The 8,523-nt window shown below is 34.5% G+C and overlaps 1 long non-coding RNA gene across 1 annotated transcript; it reads left to right on the top strand.

Moving 5' to 3' along the window:
- The first annotated feature begins 7,250 nt into the window (after nucleotides 1-7,250).
- Nucleotides 7,251-7,581, top strand: LOC115963427. Its single transcript, XR_004085826.1, has 2 exons — nucleotides 7,251-7,285; nucleotides 7,393-7,581. It is a non-coding gene; the product is annotated as an uncharacterized LOC115963427 (long non-coding RNA).
- Nucleotides 7,582-8,523: the final 942 nt, after the last annotated feature.

Below are 8,523 nucleotides of genomic sequence, written 5' to 3'. Positions count from 1 at the left end.
AATGAGAGTTTAAGATTAAAGCATGATAATAATCATTTAAGTTCCTTTGAATATGTTTGAATGTTCTTAATTGTTCTTATATGTTCTTCACATGTTCTTGGTTATTCATCACATGTTCATACATAACACTAGTTTCGATCTTAAATCCACATCAAAAACATGAAAAAGATGTTTGTTTAATAATTCTTTCAAATCCTTGAATCTAGGATATCACCATCCACACACATTCACTAGAATTTATTTTTCAATCCAAATGCAATACTTAATAAATTGAATTAGGGTTTATCACATGCACACACATTAAATTCAACATGCAAATTGATTGACATATTGGATGATATGATATAAATGTTGGCCACCATAGTCTAGAAGACCGGTTTCACCGGGTGAGGTAGGTGCGTAACACCTTCCAACCTTGTAACATAGCTTTCGAACTTAGATCAAGGGTTAGTAGATCAAATACTTATCCATGTAATTTTCAATTTCTAGATTGTAACTAGGAAACATAGTCATGTACTTTATCTTAGATTGTATCTAGAACCAAAGTCATGTAATTTTCCTAGGATCAATGTAAATTCAATTTTAAATTAATAAAATGAGGAATTTTTCAATTATGATTTTCTTATTTTTTCAATAATTAAATAAGTGACGACTTCATTATAAAACCCTTAATCTAAAGGGAAAAATATAACTAGTCGAACCTCCATTTTAAGAGGTAATAACACAACTCCACCCATTCACGTGGGTTTGGCCCAACATCCTATAAAATGGGCCGGGGGCGCGGTCTCTCACAGCATTTCATGTTCTTGTTGTTGTTTCTCTCCTTATAACTGATTATCTAATTGGGCTAACATTTGGGCCTTTCCAATTGGGTTTTAGTATGTGGCTTGGAGTGGAACCAAAAGGGAACAAATAAGACACTAGCTCCAATGGGCCTTGGAAACTCTTGACAAGTTCAAAGTTACCATTACTTATATTTAATACTACTATATAAATATAATTACACTCTAAGTCTTATTAATAAATTATATCGCAAGACTTTATTATACATGCAACCCCTTCATAAAATATTTGTAATAATACAAAGTCATGAATGTAGACTGTCACTTTGTAGATTACTACATCTTTATCCTTGAGTACCCGGTTTAATCCTTTTAAGCCATTCATCATATATTTATGAAATTCAATTTCATAAATATATACTTTAATAATTCCTTACTAAAGTGGTTAGACCTAACTCTCTGAATAACTGAACTCATTAAAATTATTTCAAGAGAATATTTTATCTTCGTTAAGAGAGTATGAATTCCATCTTGAGAATATATGTTCCATCAACGTTAAATGTGACTGCCCAACATACTGAGATTTTAACCATTACTTTAAATCTCACTCTTGATATATCAAAACAACCTACAGTTCATAATTAGGTTCATTATTCTTTTAGGATTAAGAGTTCATGTAATAGAAGTTGTGAGATTTATTATTCAATTGACAGTCGTCTAGAGAATAATAAATTTCACAGCGGTCCAGTTCAATATGTTTTAACTCTTAAAACATATCAACACATCAATTAGAAGTCTCCACTTTCATGATCAAGACAAATCATTTTAGTTGATATGTTATAGTCTTCGCAGATGAAATGTTTAATTTCATTACCGACTACGAACTAAAATTCTGAGTTTACAAAAAACTTGTGACTTATATCTTCTGTAACTTTTCACATAAACCACATACTATGCATCTCATGGACAATATGATAATGTCCGAATATTCATATTACCATTATTTTAGATAATAATAAAATAACTTTATTAATCACAATATGAAGTCATACATAATGTCATACATAATATCATACATAACATCATACAATAGGATTTAAGGACATTAATCCTAACAATCTCCCACTTGCCCTAAAGACTGTTGTGCACTAATCTAACTCTCATTCCCTCCAAATGTGACTCGAAAGTCCTTTGAGGCAAGACTTTGATAAAGGGATCTGCTAGATTGTTTGCACTTTCAATCTTTGCAACCACCACATCTCCACGAGCAACAATGTCTCGAATGATGTGGTACTTTCTCTCAATGTGCTTTCCTTTCTTATGATTCTTTGGATCTTTAGATTGTGCAATCGCTCCACTATTGTCACAAAACAATGTGATGGGAACCTACTCCATTCTTACAACACCATGATCAGAAAGGAATTTCTTGAACCGGACAGCTTCTTTTGCTGCTTCACAAGCAGCAACATACTCAGCTTCCATGGTGGAGTTTGCAATACAAGATTGCTTAATACTCCTCCAACTTATGGCTCCACCTCCCAAGGTGAATACACATACTGAAGTGGACTTTTTGAAATCTAGATCAGATTGAAAATCTGAATCTATATAGTCAATGGGAATCAAATCATCACACCAGTAAACAAGCGTATAATCTCTCGTTCTCTGTAGATACTTGAGAATATGCTTTACAGTTTGCCAATATTTTGATCCTGGATTTGATTGATATCGACTGACCATGCCAACTAAATAACAGATATCTGGTCTAGTACAAAGTATGGTATGCATGAGACTTCTTACTGCAAAAGCATAAGGAACTTGTCTCATTATATTTTCTTCCTCTTAAGTCTTAGGCCTTTGATTATCAGACAGAAGAACTCCATGTCTGAAAGAAAGCAACCCTTTCTTAGAGTTTTGCATGCTAAACCATTTTAGAACCTTATCTATATATCCAGCTTGTGATAAGCCCAACATCTTATTCTTCCGATCTGTCCAAAGCTTGATCCCTAGAATAAAGTTAGTCTCACCCAAGTCCTTTATATCAAATTGGCTTGACAACCAAACCTTTACGGATGATATTACCCCTACATTATTTCCAATAAGTAGAATATCATCAATATAAAGCACTAGGAACATTACTACTTTGTCTTGATGTCTTTTGTACACACATGATTCATCAAGATTTTGTTCAAAACCAAATGATTTGATTGCTTGATCAAATATAATGTTCCATGATCTAGATGCTTGCTTAAGTCCATAAATGGACATTTTCAACTTGCATACCATATGCTCTTGGTTCTTTGCTATGAAACCTTCCGATTGCATCATATAGATTTCTTCTTCAAGATTGCCATTTAGAAAAGAAATCTTAACATCCATTTGCCAAATCTCATAATCATAATGAGCAGCAATGGATAAGAGAGTTCTGATAGATTTAAGCATTGCTACTGGTGAAAAGGTTTCTTCATAATTAATACATTCTTTTTATGTATACCCTTTCACCACTAGCTTTGCTTTAAAGGTTTCAACCTTTCCATCTATCCCTCTCTTCCTTAGGGATGTCAATTTTTGCCCGACCCACGAGTACCCAGCTTGGCTCGACCCTAATGGGCCGGGTTTTACCCGATCCGATTAGGAATAGGGTCGGGTATGGGTTTAAAAAAAAAAACCCGAAGCGGGTCCGAGTTGGGTTCGAGTTTTATCAAAAAAACCTGAGACCCGACCCGAAACCCAGCTCGAATAAAAACCTGGTACGTTGAAATTACAAAAATACCCTATATATATATACATATAATCTAACCCTAATCCCTCATTTCTCTTCAGCAGCAACTGAACTCAACAGCCTCCCTGCCTCAGTCTGACACTCCCTCTCCCTTATTTCAGCTCAGTCTGACCCTCCTTCTCCCTCATTTCAGCTCAGTCCGATACCTTCTCCCTTATTTCAACTCAGTCCGACACTCCCTCTCCCTCATTTCAACTTAGTCCCACACTCCCTCACCCTCACTCCCATACTCCCTCACGCCTCCCTCCCTCAGTCCGACACTCCCTCTCCCTCAGCTCAGTCACTCCAACACACCCTCAATCCAACAAAGGTACCAACTTGTTCAAAAGTGGTAGTAAATCATCAAAGGTACCAACTTGTTCACTATATATAGTAGTTCTACGCTTGTATGTGTGTGTGAGTTTTGGTTGGATTTTGACGATCTTGTGAATATTGTTTTGGTAGTTATAATTTTTGCAAAAAGAAATTTCAGTTTTGGTAGGACAACTAAGCTAGATAGTTGCTTTAATGGAGTTTTTCTTAATAATGGAAAAATAAATTTTTTATTATTTAAATTTCAAATTAATAAAACATAAATGGATGGTTGTGTTCCTTCCTTCAATCTTCATTTTCTTTGTCTCGCTTGCCTATTTTGTTGCGGGTAAGCAAAAATTTGCAGACTTTTCTTATCTCATTTGTTTCGGTTTTTCGATATGTGAATTGGATTTTTCAGTTTTCAGTTCTTTGTGTTGGTTTGGTATGTGAATAGAAAAAGATTATAGGTGATTTGCTTCTTATCAGAAGAAGAAAAAACAAAAGTTGTATAAGGAATAAAATTTGTTGTTGCTTATGGCTCCTTTCCTCTGTTTCATGTCAATGCTAAGTTTTTGGAAAGTAGTCTGATTTGGATTTTTTGTTTTAAAATTTTGGATTTTTTTTCTTCAGTGTTTCATTAAAATTTGTTTGGAGGTTTTGATTGTGTGGTGGTTCATTGAATTTGTTGTGATGATAATAATGTTTATTTGGGTTTTAGGTGGGTGAGGGTTTGGTTTATGGGTTAAGGTGTTTGTGGTGTTATTGGGTTTGTTTTGGTAATTAGGATTGGATTTGATGATAAGTAATACATTGGGGATGTTGAAATCAGTGAAACTAAGTGTGAAATATGGTAGTGAATTTTTGTACACATATCTTTTACCTGATTCAAGTCTCAAAGCATTCTGTTCCCCTATTTTCTCCCTTCATATCTGCATAGTTTGTTTAATGGAAAAAATTGTTTATTGTTTTTTGTGTTTGTTGGGAAAACAGAGCCTAAAACAGAGATGGAAGACACAAACAAATCTGGTTCTTCCTCGCCAAGCGGCTCTCCCTTGAGAATCGGACGTTTTCCCTTGCCAACTATGCGGTCTCCTTTGCCATTTTCACGATCACCCTCACCATTGTTGCCTGGCAGCACACCCTCAGGATCACCATTAAACAACGAGTAAGTGTTTGAATTTGTAATTAATCATGTTTAATTATGATTGCGTTGATAGAATTTGTGAATCTGTGTAATTATGAATTTGTGCCTATTATCAATGAGTATGTGTAATAATAAATTTGTGATAATTTGTTTTGATTCTAACTCCCAAACTTCTGAACCAATTAGGAATCCGAAATCCCTGGCGGTGGACTTAGTGGGAAAAGACTTAGAGGTAGAGGAACACGAAGGGACAGAGGAAGAGGGAGAGCAAGAGCTTACAAATGAGGACTTGGATACAACAAATGAGGACTTGGATACAAGTAAAAAAAGAAAGACTACCTCAGATTTTTGGGCTCATTTTATAAGAAAGAAAGTTGATGGAAAAGTTAAAGCCCAATGCCATCATTGTAACAAACTTTACTTGGGTGAGTCTAGCCAAGATACAACTCATTTAACAAGATGTCCATGGATGAAGTTTAAAGATATAAGGGATATGCGACAACAAGTCTTAATTAAACAACAAAATAAGGTGGATGGAACTATGAGTTTGAATACTTACCAATTTGATCAAGTTAGAGTTAGGAATAAGTTTGCTCATATGGTCATCCTACATGAATATCCTCTTTCAATAGTTGACCACATTGGGTTTAGATAATTTGTGACTGATCTTCAACCTATGTTTAAACTTGTCACAAGAAAAACTTTAAAGAGTGACATTCTTAAAATCTATGATAATGAGAGGAAGAAAGTTTTGAAGATGACAGACAAGAATGGAAGTAGGATGGCAATCACAACTGATATGTGGACTTCAAGTAACAAAAAGAGAGGATTTATGGTCATTACCGCTCATTTTATTGATCATACTTGGACGTTGCAAAGCTGAGTTTCAAGGTAATTTTTTTATTTATAAATTGAATGTTAAAGACTTTACATTTAGAATGTTTATTGAGTTATGTTATAATTATTCATATTATTTTTCTAGGTTTGTTTATGTTCCTTCTCCACACACGAAAGATGTCCTTACTGAAGTCCCTGTTGATTGTTTTTTAGAGTGGAACATTGATAGGAAGTTGTCCACAATAACTGTTGATAATTGTAGTACTAATGATGTCATGATAAGACTTCTCTTGAATAAGCTTGATACTAGTTTTCTTATGTTGGGTGGGTCTATGTTGCATATGAGGTGTGCTGCACATATTTTGAATTTGATTGTTCAAGATGGATTGTCTCTTATTGGTGATGGTATTGAAAGGATTCGTGATAGTGTGATTTATTAGACTGGATCATCAAAAAGGAGGCAGAAATTTGAAGAAAATGCACGTCAATTGCGTGTTCAATGCACCAAAGAGTTAGTCTTAAATTGTAAAACTCGTTGGAATTCAACTTACTTAATGCTTTCTACTGCATTGATTTATAAAGATGTTTTCCCGCGTTTGGCTAAACATGAAACATCTTATACTTATTTGCCATATGATTATGATTGGGAGTTAGCCAAAGATATTTGTGAGAGGTTGGAGTTGTTTCATAGTGTGATTGAGTTTGAGTTTTTCTCTGGTTGTAAGTACCCCACAACTAATATGTATTTTAATTTGGTGTGTGAGTTGAAAATTGCATTGAATGAATGGAGTTTGAATTCAAATGAGATGATAAGTACGATGACAAAAAGCATGCTTGCTAAATTTAATTCTTATTGGGCTAATGTTAGTGTTGTTATGGCTATTGCTGCTATCTTAGATCCAAGATATATGATAAAGTTATTAGAGTTTTATTATCCTAACATTTATGGTGATAATTCTGATTTGGAGATTGAAAAAATTAAGAATCTTTGTTATAATTTGCTTGATGAGTATGGAGATATAGATGAGTCCTCTGTAGATAATGAAGGAAGTTCTCATATTCCTGCAAGTACTTCAAGCCCTGTGGCACAAATGAAGTTTAGGTTGAGTGGGGCAATGTCATCTTTTGATTTGTTTGTGAACAATAGTTCAAGTAGTTCAAAGAAACATGGGAGTGCTAGAATGAAATTTGATCATTTCATTGATAAGGGAGTGTTGAAGAGGAGTGAAGATTTTGATATTTTGGGATGGTGGAAAAGTAATGGTCTCAAGTATCCTACTTTACAAAGGATTGCAAGAGATATTTTAGTCATTCCTATCACAACTGTTGCTTCAGAATCTGCTTTTAGCACTAGTGGGAGACTTTTAAGTCCACACCATAGTAGGCTACATCCCATGACTATAAAGGCAATAATGTGTGCTAAGAATTGGTTATGGAGTGAAATCAACGGTTAGCAATTGTTTAATTTCTATTTATAAAATCAAAATTGTATTTTTATATTTGCTAGTTACAATTTGATGAAGTTTATTCCATTTTTTAATTCATTATTGTTGTAGGTTCTTCAACTATGTCTGGAGATTGTACACTTCAATCAATTCTTGATGATGGGGAGCCTAATGAAGAGGATGGGAGTTGTGTCACAATTGTGGATGATTAGACATTTTGTATTAATTTAGTAGCCTTTTTAATTTCTTAGACTTGTTGGATTAATTTGTTGGTTTGTAATTATTCTAAGCCTTTTTAGCCTTAATTTCTTAGCCTTTTTAATTTGTTGGTTTGTGGAGGATAAGACATTTTGTAATTTCTTAGACTTGTGGGATTTGTTTTGTAGCTTTTTAATTTCTTGAACTTATTGGACATGTGATACTTAGTTCTTGGACTTGTTGGATTTATTTTATTTTTATGTTTAGTTGGTGATTTTAGTTATGATTTATGGATTTATAGATGTATAATTAATAGGTGATTTATTGATTTATGATTAACCTATGATTTGGATTAATTTGGCTGCATATGATTTAGATTGATTTGGCAGCCATATAACGTGGGCCAAATGCCAAAAATCTTAATACAAAAAAATCTTAATGGGCTTGAATGGCTTGAATGGGCTGCCATATATGGCTTGAATCTGGCAAAAAATCTTAATAGGCTTAAAAAAAAAATTTGGTTGGGCCAGATTTGGGCCCAAGCGGCTAAATGGGGCCTGCGGGGCGGGTCTAGGTTTCGAAAAAAAAAAACCCGATTAATAATCAGGGCAGGTTTGGGTCGCGGATCTTAGCCAGCGGGTCAGGTCCGGGTATGCAAAAACCCGGCCCGAACTCGGTCCGTTGCCATTCCTACTCTTCCTCTTGTAAACCTATTTGCAACCAACAGGTTTAATGCCATTAGGCACCTTTACAAGATCCCAAACTTGATTGGAATACATAGAATCTAATTTAGATTTCATAACTTTGACCCAATGATGTACATCTATATCATTCATTGCCCCTTCATAAGTGTAAGGATCCGACTCAACCTCTTCTGAGATAGCTTCATAAGTTTCTCCCAAACCTATAAATCTTATAGGAGACCGAACAATTCTCCCATTACTATGAGGCACTTGTGTACTAGTCATCTCATGAATAAAATCTTGTGGTGTATCTAATACAGCCACATCATCCCTAGTTTCATCAATTGGTTGTTCATCTATA

This window comes from Quercus lobata, chromosome 10 (assembly GCF_001633185.2).
Source record: "Quercus lobata isolate SW786 chromosome 10, ValleyOak3.0 Primary Assembly, whole genome shotgun sequence".
NCBI lineage: Eukaryota > Viridiplantae > Streptophyta > Magnoliopsida > Fagales > Fagaceae > Quercus > Quercus lobata.
The sequence above is the reverse complement of the archived record's forward strand: the minus strand, read 5'-3'. Positions and strand labels throughout refer to the sequence as shown.